Genomic DNA, 13181 nt, shown 5'->3' with positions numbered 1-13181 from the left:
CTCTAGCTTAATGAAACCCGCCATGTCATTGATCCAGGTCTCCACGCTTGGGGGCCTCGCATCCTTCCATTGTAGCAAGATCCTTCGCTGGGCTACTAGGGACGCAAAGGCCAGCACACCGGCCTCTTTCGCCTCCTGCACTCCCGGCTCCACCCCAACCCCAAAAATCGCGAGTCCCCATCCTGGCTTGACCCTGGATCCCACCACCCTCGACACCGTCCTCGCCACCCCCTTCCAGAACTCCTCCAGTGCCGGGCATGCCCAGAACATATGGGCATGGTTCGCTGGGCTCCCCGAGCACCTGACAAACCTGTCTTCACCCCCAAAGAACCTACTCATCCTCGTCCCAGTCATGTGGGCCCGGTGCAGCACCTTGAATTGGATGAGGCTAAGCCGCGCACACGAGGAGGAAGAATTAACCCTCTTCAGGGCATCAGCCCATGTCCCATCTTCGATCTGTTCCCCCAGTTCCCCCTCCCACTTTGTTTTCAGCTCCTCTACTGACGCCTCCTCCGCCTCCTGCATAACCTTGTAGATATCAGATATCTTCCCCTCTCCGACCCAGACCCCCGAAAGCACCCTGTCGCTCACCCCCCTCGCGGGAAGCGAAGGGAATACCTCCACCTGCCGCCTAGCAAATGCCTTTACCTGCAGATACCTGAACATGTTCCCCGGGGGGAGCCCAAATTTCTCCTCCAACTCCCCCAGGCTCGCAAACCTCCCATCAATAAACAGGTCCCTCAGCTGTCTGATGCCCGCTCTGTACCAACCCTGAAATCCCCCATCAATGTTCCCCGGGACGAACCTATGGTTCCCCCTTAACGGAGCCTCCATCGAGCCCCCCACTTCTCCCCTATGTCGCCTCCACTGCCCCCAAATCTTGAGGGTAGCCGCCACCACCGGACTCGTGGTATACCTCGTAGGAGGGAGCGGCCACGGAGCCGTTACCAGGGCCCCCAGGCTTGTATCTCCACAGGACGCCCTCTCCATCCGTTTCCATGCTGCCCCCTCCCCCTCCATTACCCACTTGCGCACTATCGACACATTGGCAGCCCAATAATACCCCGAGAGATTGGGTAACGCCAGCCCCCCCCCCCCCCATCTCTACCCCGCTCCAAGAAGACCCTCCACCCTCGGGGTCCCATGCGCCCAAACAAAGCTCATGATGCTGCTAGTCACCCTTCTAAAAAAGGCCCTAGGGATAAAGATGGGCAAACACTGAAAAAGGAACAAGAACCTCGGGAGAACTGTCATTTTGACGGACTGCACTCTACCCGCCAACGATAGCGGCACCATGTCCCACCTTTTAAATTCCTCCTCCATCTGTTCCACCAGCCTGGTAAAATTAAGCTTATGGAGAGTCCCCCAACTCCTGGCCACCTGCACCCCCAGGTATCTGAAACTCTTCACTGCCCTCTTAAACGGGAGTCTCCCAATTCCCTCCTCCTGATCACCCAGGTGTACTACAAATACCTCACTCTTGCCTAAATTTAACTTATAGCCCGAGAAGCCCCCAAATTCCGCTAACAGCTCCATCAACACCGGCATTCCCCCTTCTGGATCCGCCACATACAACAGCAGGTCGTCCGCATACAGCGATACATGATGTTCCTCCCCACCCCGCACCAGATCCCTCCATCTCCCTGACTCCCTCAACGCCATAGCCAAAGGTTCAATCGCCAGTGCAAAGAGCAAGGGGGACAGGGGGCCAGACCCACTGTTAATGCCAATCCAGGGCCTGCACCCCATAGTAAGGCAGGTAGAAATCACGGAAGAAGGGTGTTCCTGAGAAGGGTGGTCAGCCCTGGGGGAGTGTTGTGATGGAATGGGGTGTCCATGCCGCCAGCCAGGCCCCCTAATCCGTGAAGCTGGAGGCGATTAGAGCTTCCCTTGAGCTTCGGCCCAGGTGCACATGTTGTGCGGGTCCTGTGCCTGCCTGGGCCCCATGATCCGCCCGTCCTTGCCCTCCCCCCGCATCCTCCTCGTCGGACAAGAACTGCCGTTCATCCTCCTCCTCCAGCATGTAGTCCCTCTCTTCGTGATCTTGTGGAGGACTTAGCAGGCCATCACGATGTGGGAGACCCTCCTAGTGCTATACTGGAGGGTCCATCCAGAGCTGTCCAGACACCTGAACCGCATCTTTAGAATGCCGAAGCACACCTCAATCATGCCCCTGGATGCTGCACAGGCATCGTTGTAGTGGGTCTCCACGTCAGTCTGTGGCATCCGCATAGGCACATTCAGCCATGACCGCAGTGGGTAACCCCTGTCACCCAGGAGCCAACTCCTTAGCCAGGGATGCACCTCGAAGATGTCAGGAACCATTGAGTGAGCCAGGATGAAGGTGTCGTGCCCACTGCCCAGGTATCGAGTGCAGACGCGCATGATGTGCAGCTCATGGTCACACACCAGCTGCACGTTCATCAAGTGGAACCCCTTTCAGTTTGTGAAGACTGACCTGTCATGGGTAGGTGCTCGTAGGGCGACATGCATCCCGTTGATCACCCCCTGGAATTGGGACATCTCGGCGATGACGGCAGACCCCGCTACCCGGGTATCCTGGTGGGCTCGGTCCACATTGAATTTGTTATATTCTGGCGACCGGCGTATGGATCCTCTCTGACGGCACCAATGCACCGAGGTCTGAGATCCCTGACAGGTTCCCACTTGGCACCTGGAAGGACCCCATGGCGTAAAGGTTCAGGGCGACCGTCATCTTGAAGGCGACTGGGCGCGGGTGTCCTCCGCGGTACCCCATGGTGCTAGATGTGCCATGATCTGGCAGATATGCCCAACCGTCCCCCTGCTCAGCTAGAGTTGACGGCATGCCTGGTCCGGCAGTCCGTCAATGACAAACACTGCTGGCACACACGGGGCCTCCTTTCCACCTCCTCCTCTGCCTGTTGGGCAGCCGACTGCCTCCTGTTCCTCTGGTACAGGCTCCGCCGCTCATATAGCCTCAGTGCATCGGGGAAAGGACAGGAAAATGGATGTGAGGAATGATCTGTTCCTATTTAGTATGGTCTTATGATGTGTTAAATAACCGTGATATAGAATTTCCAGCAAAATTGGATCCAAACAACTATGTATTTGCAGCATAATGCCAATTTCCAGCATTAGAGATTGAGGAAATTTGAATGTAAGGGACTTAGTTTGAGTGCTATGTCTGAATATTCTCAATCTTTTATGGCAGTGCAGGGGTGGTAAGGTGGTGCAGTGGTTAGCACTGCTGCCTCACGATGCTGAGCACCCGGGTTCGATCCCGGTCCTGGGTCATTGTCCACATGGAGTTTTCACATTCTTCCCGTGTCTGCATAGGTCTGACCCTCACAACCCAAAGATGTGCACGGTATGTTAAATTGCTCCTTAATTAGAAAAAAATAATTGGGCACTTTAAATAAAAAAAATGGCAGTGCTGAAATTGGTTGCTCCATGGCTCATTAGTGTGGCTTGAGTGGGGTTACAGGGTCACAGGGATAGGTGGGAGCCTGTTTAGGGCACTATTTCAGAGCGTTGGTGCAGACTCAATGGGCTGAGTGGCCTCCTGTACTGTAGGAATTCTATGATTCCTCATGTCCATTTGCCTGCCTTTAGTTTTGCATCAAAATATCTCTTATGTTGCAGCTTCATTTGTCCTGGATAACCTCAAGTACAGGAAGTGCTTCCAGCTGCTTGTTTTTTTTTCCACAGTGTTTCTGAGTTGGGGAGCAGCTGGAAGTAATGAGGAGGCTGAGAATTTCCTGGATCATACATTCCCGATGGTGGGAACCCCACGACCACAGAGATTTCCGGAGAACAGTAGGTAGGTGGCTATCTGACAGGATGAAAAGAGGCAGACGGTGCCGGTATCTTCGAGGAGTTTTGCTCTCAGATTGGTTTCAAGAGCTGAGGATGATGACACCTTAGGTGACTGCTGTCCAGACCACGTTCAAGGCACCATGAAGATTGAGTCATGATCCATGTTGCAATTAGCGACATGGGTAAGAAAGGCAGTGAGGTCCTACAGGCTAGTGAGGGATTGTTATAAAGCAGGACCTCAAAGGTGGCAATTTACTCACGCTGTCATGTGCTAGAGAGCATAGAAGCAGTAAGATAAGAGGTTAATGCATGGCTGGAGAGGTGGTGTAAGACAGATGGCTTCAGATCCCTGGGGCATTAAGATGTTTGCTAGAACTTCTGCGGGGGATGGTTGAATCTAATTGGGGGGGGGGGGGGGGGCTGTGTGCGGGTGGCTGCACCAGAATGAAGCATGAGAGAAGAGATACAAGGTGCACAGAGGTTGGGATTGACGGACACCTGCTCATTAATAGCTCCGAAATAAGAGAGTTCAAATGGGGGAAAAGCTAGACAGACTAATGTGGATTGTGTCCATAATTGCAAGGAGTGTGGCAAATAAGGTTCTTAGATTCAGGCCCCAGTAGCCACTTAGGATCATGATATGGAGGCAACAAAGAAAAATTGGCTCAAACAAGTACTTATATTGAAGACATTAATTCATTATGGAAGAAGAAAAAATGAAAGAATGGGGCAGTATATGTTGTGTATTGTACTTGCAGGATAAAAGAATGTAATAAACCTGGTCCTTGGAGGCTTTTAGTGCATGCTTCAAAGACTGCACAAACCTTTTGACTAAACCATTCAGGAATGGGTGGGAATGTGTTGGATATCACTCATCTTTAAATAGTTCTGAACCTCTCAGCTGTGAACTGTGGACCGTTGTCACTCATGATTCGCATCAAACTTTCGATGTTTTGTTCTGCCGTTATTGACTGCATTAGGACTTTTTGGGTGTGTCTCTACAAATACCATAAACACCCCTCGTATGGAGCAACAAAATCAAAGTGTAGATGTTGGCAAGATATTTTACCCCACTCCCATGGATGCATTGGGGACAACGTCGATATGTTCTTTACCCGCGCATGTGACAGGCACAGTCCAACTTTTTCCTCTATCTCAGCATTGATTCCTGGCCACCAAAAGTATCTCCTTGCGAGTTCCTTCATTTGAACTATACCTGGGTGTCCTTTATGTAATAGTTCTAATTCTCTTTGTCGCAAGTTTGGAGGGATTATTACTCATCCCCCCCCCCCCCCCCCCCAAAATCAGGCACCCGTTCTATACTGTCAACTCGGGGTTTCTGGTAATATACGTCTTTATTTCAGGATGCACTCCTGCAATCCCCCCTTAATACCATTTCCAGTACCTTCCCTGTCATGGGATAATTTCTGGTATGGACCTGAGCTGTAGTCACTGGAAAGTGTTCTATCTGTGCACGATAGATGATATTGTCACTACCGACTGGTATCTGACCAGTAGGCAAAGACAAACGTGACAATTCATCAGCATTCACATGGCTTTCTGACTGATGATATTTGATCTCATGGGAATGCTGTAAGTTTCCTTCCTGTTGATTCCCTTATTTCCCCTTCCTTTATTTTGTTGTCATTATCATTTTGATCCATGGATACTGAATGGACATGTATCTTTAAGTCAAGCAGCAGAGAGAATGAGCAATTCAAGAAGTTGCAACATACTATATGGTGTTAGCTTTTGAGCAGCAAAACTCAGACTTTGTGGCACCCGAGAGATGTGGTGGAACTTGATTCGATTGGTTGTCTGGTGGCAAATGAATTGGTGAAAAGGCCATATTCTGTCCGGTAAAAGGTGATGATTGGACCTTGCCTGAGTGGGATGATTTCCAGAGACCGGAGGAAAGCAGAGTTGGGTCCCTGGACACTCAGGGGAAAGGACCTGCTCTCTCTCGTGTTTTCTCCAGAAAAGTTGCTGTATTTATGAAATTGCAGAGACCTGAATGAATTTACAGTGAAAAACATTACAGACTTGAAAGAAGAAATCTCGGCCTGAAAGCCTGGTTTAAAGGGAAGTGTGCTGAAACCAGCCATCTGAAACAAAGACTCATATCTTTTACTTTATCTTATTATTTTCGCCCCTCTGTGTTTGTTTGTCTTGTGTATATGCGTGTGTGTGTGTGTATAGAGGGTGGGGAAAGTTAGAGTGGGGGATTAGGAATTAGATGATAATTAACCAGATGTACTTACTGCATATTTCATTATAATTCTTGTTATAAATAAAAAGTAATTGTGTTTACATTTACAAACCTGGTGACTGTAATTATTGGGCAGCCAAGGTCCAAAGACTTTGGATATTTTTCTAAGAATTACTGGTTAATTAAATTCTGGGTCAAGGGGGCTGGAATTGACCGGACCCTAGCCCAGGGTGTTCTAACAATGTGCAGATAATATTAAAGACCAGCATTGAAGTTTGCTTTGCACACACATGCCACCAGCTATAGAACTGGCCTAAATACGTCTCATCGTGTCCTTTCCATGTCCCCTAAGGAGCGCCAGAAGACCGTAAGGGATATCCCTGACCTGTGTGTGCAAACCCCTGCGGAGCAGAGGACAATGCAGCTAGCAAGCGAGGCTGAGGGAAGGGCAGTGGCTGACATGAAGGTCGGCATGCGGCAACCAAGTGAGGGCCCAATGTAATGTTGATGTCACTACAGCAAGTGAGTCACTCCTCTCCCCTGGACTCCTCACTCCCAAGATCTCACCATTTCCTTTGTCTTTTGCCTTGCCATCAGATCACCAACAGATGACTCTGGGCCATCCAGGGTTTCTGCCCCCAGCCACATCCCCAGCACACCCCGGAGCACCAGTCTGGGGAGGGACCCACCTTCTCCTCACTGCTGTCACCTGCACCCTGCACCATCACAGAGACTAACACCTTGGTGGGGAATTTTAGTGTTGTGGATCCTGGGTCACTTTCTGGTATGCATTTAACACATAATGATGATAATAATAATCTTTATTAGTGTCACAAGTAGGCTTACAGAAGAGGCTCAACGGCCCATTGAGTTTGCACCAACACATTAAAAACACCTGACCTGCCTACCTAATCCCATTTGCCAGCACTTGGCCCATAGCCTTGAATGTAATGATGTGCGAAGAGCTCATGCAGGTACTTTTTAAAGGATGTGAGGCAACCAGCCTCTACCACCATACCAGGCAGTACATTCCAGATCGTCACTACCCTTTGGGTAAAAAGATTTTTCCTTAAATCCCCCTTAACACTCCTGTCCCTCACCTAGAACTTATGTCCCCTTGTAACTAACCCTTCAACTAAGGGGAACAGCTACTCCCTATCCAACCTGCTCATAGTCTTGTACTCCTCAATCAGGTCACCCTCAGTCTTCTCTGTTCTAGTGAAAACAACCCAAGCCAATCCAACCTCTCTTCATAATTTAAATGTTCCAACCCAGGGACCATCCAGGTGAATCACCTCTACACCCCCTCCAGTGCAATCCCATCTTTCCTGTAATGTGGCGGACAAAATTGCACACAGTACTCCAGCTGCGGCCTCACCAAAGTTCTCTACAACTCCAACATGACCTCCTTGTGTTTCTAATCTATGCCTCGATTAATAAAGGCAAGTGTCCCACATGCCTTTTTCACCACCCTATTAACCTGTCTTTCTGCCTTCTGTGGACAAACATTCCAAGTTCCTTTTGTTCCTTGGAACTTCCCAGTGTCAGGCCATTCATTGAATACTTCCTTGTCAAATTACTCCTTCCAATGTGTATCACCTCACACTTTCCGGGGTTACGTTCCATCTGCCACTTATCTGCCCATTTGACCATCCCGTCTGTATCTTCCTGTAACCCAAGACACTCAATCTCACTGTTAACCACCCGGCCAATCTTTGTGTTATTATGTGCCAGGGTTTAGAGAACACCAAAGTATATCCTGGAGTTCACCTGACACACAACTTAGAATAGATTTTGGTTATGGGGCGCACAAGGGCCCACTTTATAGGTGTGATGCTACAGAGAACTACAAGTATTTTTAAACAAAACAATTTTTATTCTATGAATCCAGTTAACATTTTATAAACCCACAGTAAACAACTTACCAACTATCAACACTGATAACCCCCCCCCCCCCCAAAAGATACAGTACTCTAGAGGTAACCCTTAGTAACTTTCCTAACAACATCCATTAGCCAAAACACTTTGAACAAAGACAGTAGGTTTGAATTCTCCACAGAGAACAGTTATCACTTTCAAATTATCAAGTGATCTAAACCAGTGCTCTTCAAAGTTGGGGGTCGCGGGCGGGTGTCGTGAGGGTCGCAGATCCGTTGTCCACGGCGCTCCCGAACGCGCAAATCCCCGCACAGCAGCCGGCTTTTAATAACGCCGGCTGCAAACGGCCGCGAACATGTCAAAAAAAAATTTGCCCGCATTGCGCATGCGCGCACGATGATCGGTGAGCATGCGCAAATTGGGCACGCATGGGCAGTGCGGCCGCTATTTTTTAAAACGGTTGCAGCTTTTTGTTTTACAAGTTCTGTAGTGGTTTTTCTTCATTTATTTTTTTATTTTATACATTTAATTTTTATTTTTTTCATTTACTTTATTCATTTTTTATACAAGTTCGGGGGGGGTTTATTCATTTTTTTTCATTTATTTTATTCATTTTTTTTTACAATTTCGGGACGGTTTTATTCATTTTTTTCATTTATTTTATTCATTTTTTTTTACAAGTTCGGTCGGGGAGAGGGCGGGATTCTCCGACTCCCCGGGGTTCGGAGTATTGCCCGGGGCCGGCAACAATCCCGCCCCCGCCGTGTCCTGAATTCTCCTCCCCCCGAGTTTCGGCGGGGGCAGGAACCGCGCCGCGCCGGTCGGCGGGCCCCCCGCGGCGATTCTCCGGCCCGCGATGGGCCGAAGTCCCGCCGCTGACAGGCCTTTCCCAGCGGCGTGGATTAAACCACCTACCTGACCGGCGGGATTGGCGGCGCGGGCGAGCTCCGGGGTCCTGGGGGGGGGGGCACGGGGCGATCTGATCCCGGGGGGTGCCCCCATGGTGGCCCGGCCCGCGATCGGGGCTCAACGATCCGCGGGCGGGCCTGTGCCGTGGGGGCACTCCTTTTCTTCCGCCTCCGCCATGGCCTTCACCATGGCGGAGGCGGAATAGACCCCCTCCCCTGCGCATGTGCAGGTATGACATCAGCAGCCGCTGATGCTCCGGCGCATGCGCGGACTTACGCCGGCCGTAAAATGGTGGGTTGCGCAATCGGCTGGCATGGGACAAGAAGGTCGGCTGGTGTGGGTCGCGAAGGTCGGCCGGCATGGGTTGCGAAGGTCGGCCGGGTTGGGTCCCAAAGGTTGGCCGGTTGGTAAAAATGGGTTCCCGGAAAAAAAAGTTAAACCAGGTGTTAAGCACCTTGTTTAACATACAGAGAGTCTAATATACATCTGCTTGGTTTGAATGCGGCTCTCCAACTGAAAGCAAAACTAAAACACAGAGCCAAAAAGAGCTTCCAGCTCAAAACGAAAGTAAAAAGCAGAATCACATTCCAGCTCCACCCACACAATGGCATTACTGCAGCCATTTGATAAAACACACTATTCTTAAAGGGACTCTCACATGGCACCTCCCCCCCCCCAAAAAAAACCTATCAACTTCAAGATGGTTAAATTTTTCACCTTTTCACTTTCCTTTAAGAAGTATTGACAGTAAACATACGTCTTTTTTTACAAAACAAAACACGCAAACATTTGTAATAACATAGTCCATTTTAGTTCTTCCTCCAACTGGAATCCTTTTTGATTGACAGTCACTTTGGACAAGAAGGTCGCTGCACGATCCATCCATTTCTCTATGCCTCGTCGTTTCTCTTTAAGGTCCTTTAGGTCCTTTAAGGTACTTTAGTTCAATCCGATCACAGAGCCCCTTGTAATTCACCAGCACAGGAACATTGGTTAACACAGCCTTCAGGCAGTCAAATGCCTGTTGACACTCCGCTGTCCACTTAAATTTGCTACGGTTCTTTAGCAAGTCTGTCAGTGGAGCGACCACACTGCTCAAGCTCGGCACATATTTCCAGTAAAATCCACTCACGCCAAGAAATCGCATTATTTCCCTTTGTGTCGAGGGTATTGGAAACTCCCCAATAACATTTGTTTTCACATTCCGTGGGACCATTCGAACCTGTCCGATTGTATGGCCAAGGAAAGTGATTTGGGCTTTTCCAAATTCACTTTTGGCAAGGTTTATCGCTAAACCCGTCTCCTGAAGTCGATCAAATAACTCCGTCAGATGCTTCAAATGTTCTTTCTATGTCCGACTAAAAATTACCAGATCATCGATGTATACCGCACAATTGGGTAATCCTGAAACAACTTTGTTAGTGTCATGTGAGAGTACCTTTAAGAAATGGATGTTTATCAAATAGCTGTAGTGGATGTACCTTTAAGAAATGGATGTTTATCAAGGTGCTGCAGTGATGTCAGAGTGTGGGTGGAGCTGGGCTGTTTGTCTGCTTAACTTTTGTTTTTGAAATGGCAGCTACAGTGTGTGTTTCGTTTCGTTTTCAGAGTTGGAGCTGCATCCAGCCAAACAAGATGTAATTTTGATTTCTCTGTATGAAAATAATGTCTTCAGATCACTTGCTAATTTAAAAGTGATAACTGCTCTCAGTAGAGAATTTAAATCTGATGTCTGTGTTAAAGAGGGTATTTGTCTTATGGATGTTGCTAGGAAAGATTAAGGGTTACTTATACAGTACTGCACTCTTTGGGGGAAGTATTTGAGTTGATAGTTGCTAAGATGTTTACTTTGTGTTTATAAAGTGTTAACTGGATTCATAGAATAAACATTGTTTTGTTTTAAAAGTACTTTAGATCTCTGTTGCACCACACCTGCAGAGTAGGCCCTTGTGCTCCCCATAACCAAAATCTATTAAAAGTTGTGGGTCAGGTGAACTCCATGATACACTTTCGGATTCTCTAAACACTGGTCTATAACATTAGTTAATAGTTGAAATGTGGCTGGGGTATTTTTCATGCCAAATGGCATAACTTTGAATTGGTATATACTATCTGGAGTCACAAAAGCTGAAATCTCCTTCACCCTTTTGGATAAAGGTACCTGCCAGTAATCTTCGAGTAAATCCAGTTTGGAAATAAAAGCTGATTGTCCCACCTTCTCAATGCAATCCTCCAACTCAATGCATTCCTCCAAATATGGGATAGGATAAGAGTCCGTTCTTGTAACTGCATTACCCTTTCTATAGTCCACACATAATTGTTGGGTACCGTTTGGTTTCAGTTCCATCACTGTGGGTGAGCTCCATTGGCTGCAACCCACTTCAATTATGACATGTTTAAGCATACTTTCAATTCCCTTGTTAACCTGTGCCAATTTTAAAGGGTTAAGTCTCTATGGATGTTGTTTAATTGGAACAGCATTTCCCACATCGACATCATGAATAGCCATTTTAGTACTTCCCAGCTTATCTGCACAGACCTGCCCATGTCATATCAATAACTCTTTCAGGTCAGTTCATTTTTCCTCTGGAAGGTAACTCAACAATTTATCCCAATTTTTAAGAACATCCTCGTTTTCCAATTTAATTTGAGGGATGTCAAATGCAAAGGGTTTTGTTTGTAACTTTGAGTTAGAACCATTAAAACCTCCTCCTTTTGCTCTCCTTCCCTGTCAAAGTACCTTTTAAGCATATTCATATGATACACTCGGTGAGTTTTCCTTCTATCTGGCGTTCTTACCACATAATTCACCTCACTGAATTTCCTTTCAATCTGATAAGGTCCACAAAACCTTGCTTTTAAAGGTTCATCTACCACTGGTAACAATACTAAAACTTTATCTCCACTGGCAAAACTACGAACTTTTACGTTCTTGTCCGCCACCCATTTCATCACATGTTGTGCAACCTTTAAGTGTTGTCTAGCCAATTCCTCTGCTCTATTTAATCGTTCCCTAAAATTTGACACGTAATCCAATAATGTTAGCTCCGACTGCTCACTCACCAATTTTTCCTTAATCAATTTAAGTGGTCCTCTTACATCATGACCAACAATTAGTTCAAAAGGACTGAATTTGGTTGACTCATTAGGTGCATCCCTAATTGCAAACAGTACAAATGGAATTCCTTTATCCCAATCCACTGGATAATCTTGACAATAATTCATAGAATTTACAGTGCAGAAGGAGGCCATTCAGCCCATTGAGTCTGCACCGGCTCTTGGAAAGAGCACCCTACCCAAGCCCATACCTCCACCCTATCCCCATAACCCAGTAACCCCACCTAACACTAAGGGCAATTTGGACCCTAAGGGCAATTTAGCATGGCCAATCCACCTAAACTGCACATCTTTGGACTGTGGGAGGAAAGTGGAGCACCTGGAGGAAACCCACGCACACACGGGGAGAATGTGCAGACTCCACACAGACAGTGACCCAAGCCGGGAATCGAACCTGGGACCCTGGAGCTGTGAAACATTTGTGCTAACCACTATGCTACCGTGCTGCCCTCAACATTGTCTTCAATGTCTGATGCCACCTTTTTAACGATCTCTGCGATTCTGGATGGTACGTAGTTGATTTACATTGCTTTATTCCTAAACTATCCATAACTTCTTTGAATAACCTTGAGGTAAAATTTGATCCTTGATCCGATTGTATTTCTGTGGGTAGTCCATATCTAGTAAAGAATTTAAGTAACTCCTCCACAATCTTTCTAGCTGTAATATTGCGTACCTGAATGGCCTCTGGAAACCTAGTAGACATATCCATTATAGTCAAAAGATATTGATTCCCACTTTTCATTTCCGGAAGTGATCCTATGCAATCAATTTAGACTCTTGTAAAAGGTTCCTCAAATTCTGGAATGGCTATTAAGGGCGCTTGTTTTATCACTGCTTGTGGTTTTCCTATCACTTAACATGTGTGACATGATCGACAAAATTTAACTACATCTTTATGTAGTCCAGGCAAATAAAAATGTTTTTGTATTTTAGCTTGAGTTTTCCTTACTCCAAAATGACCTCCCACTGGTACCTCGTGTGCTACTCGCAACACCTCCTTTCTATACCTTACCGGCAATACCACTTGATGAACGTCTGCCCACTTTTCATCTGCTGCATTATTAAAGGTTAACCATTTCCTTATCAAGACATCACTTTCACGGTAATAACATTCTGGTATACACTCAGATTCTTCTTCCGTGTATGCTTTCTGATACATCCATTTATTTCTATATCTTTCTGTTGTAACTCCGCTAATCTTCCTGAACTAAAAATATCTGCCTCATCCTCCACCTGTTCTTGTTCTTTTCCAACCATCTGATCAAAA

The sequence above is a fragment of the Scyliorhinus canicula genome, chromosome 8 (assembly GCF_902713615.1).
Source record: "Scyliorhinus canicula chromosome 8, sScyCan1.1, whole genome shotgun sequence".
Classification (NCBI taxonomy): Eukaryota; Metazoa; Chordata; class Chondrichthyes; order Carcharhiniformes; family Scyliorhinidae; genus Scyliorhinus; species Scyliorhinus canicula.
The sequence above is the reverse complement of the archived record's forward strand: the minus strand, read 5'-3'. Positions refer to the sequence as shown.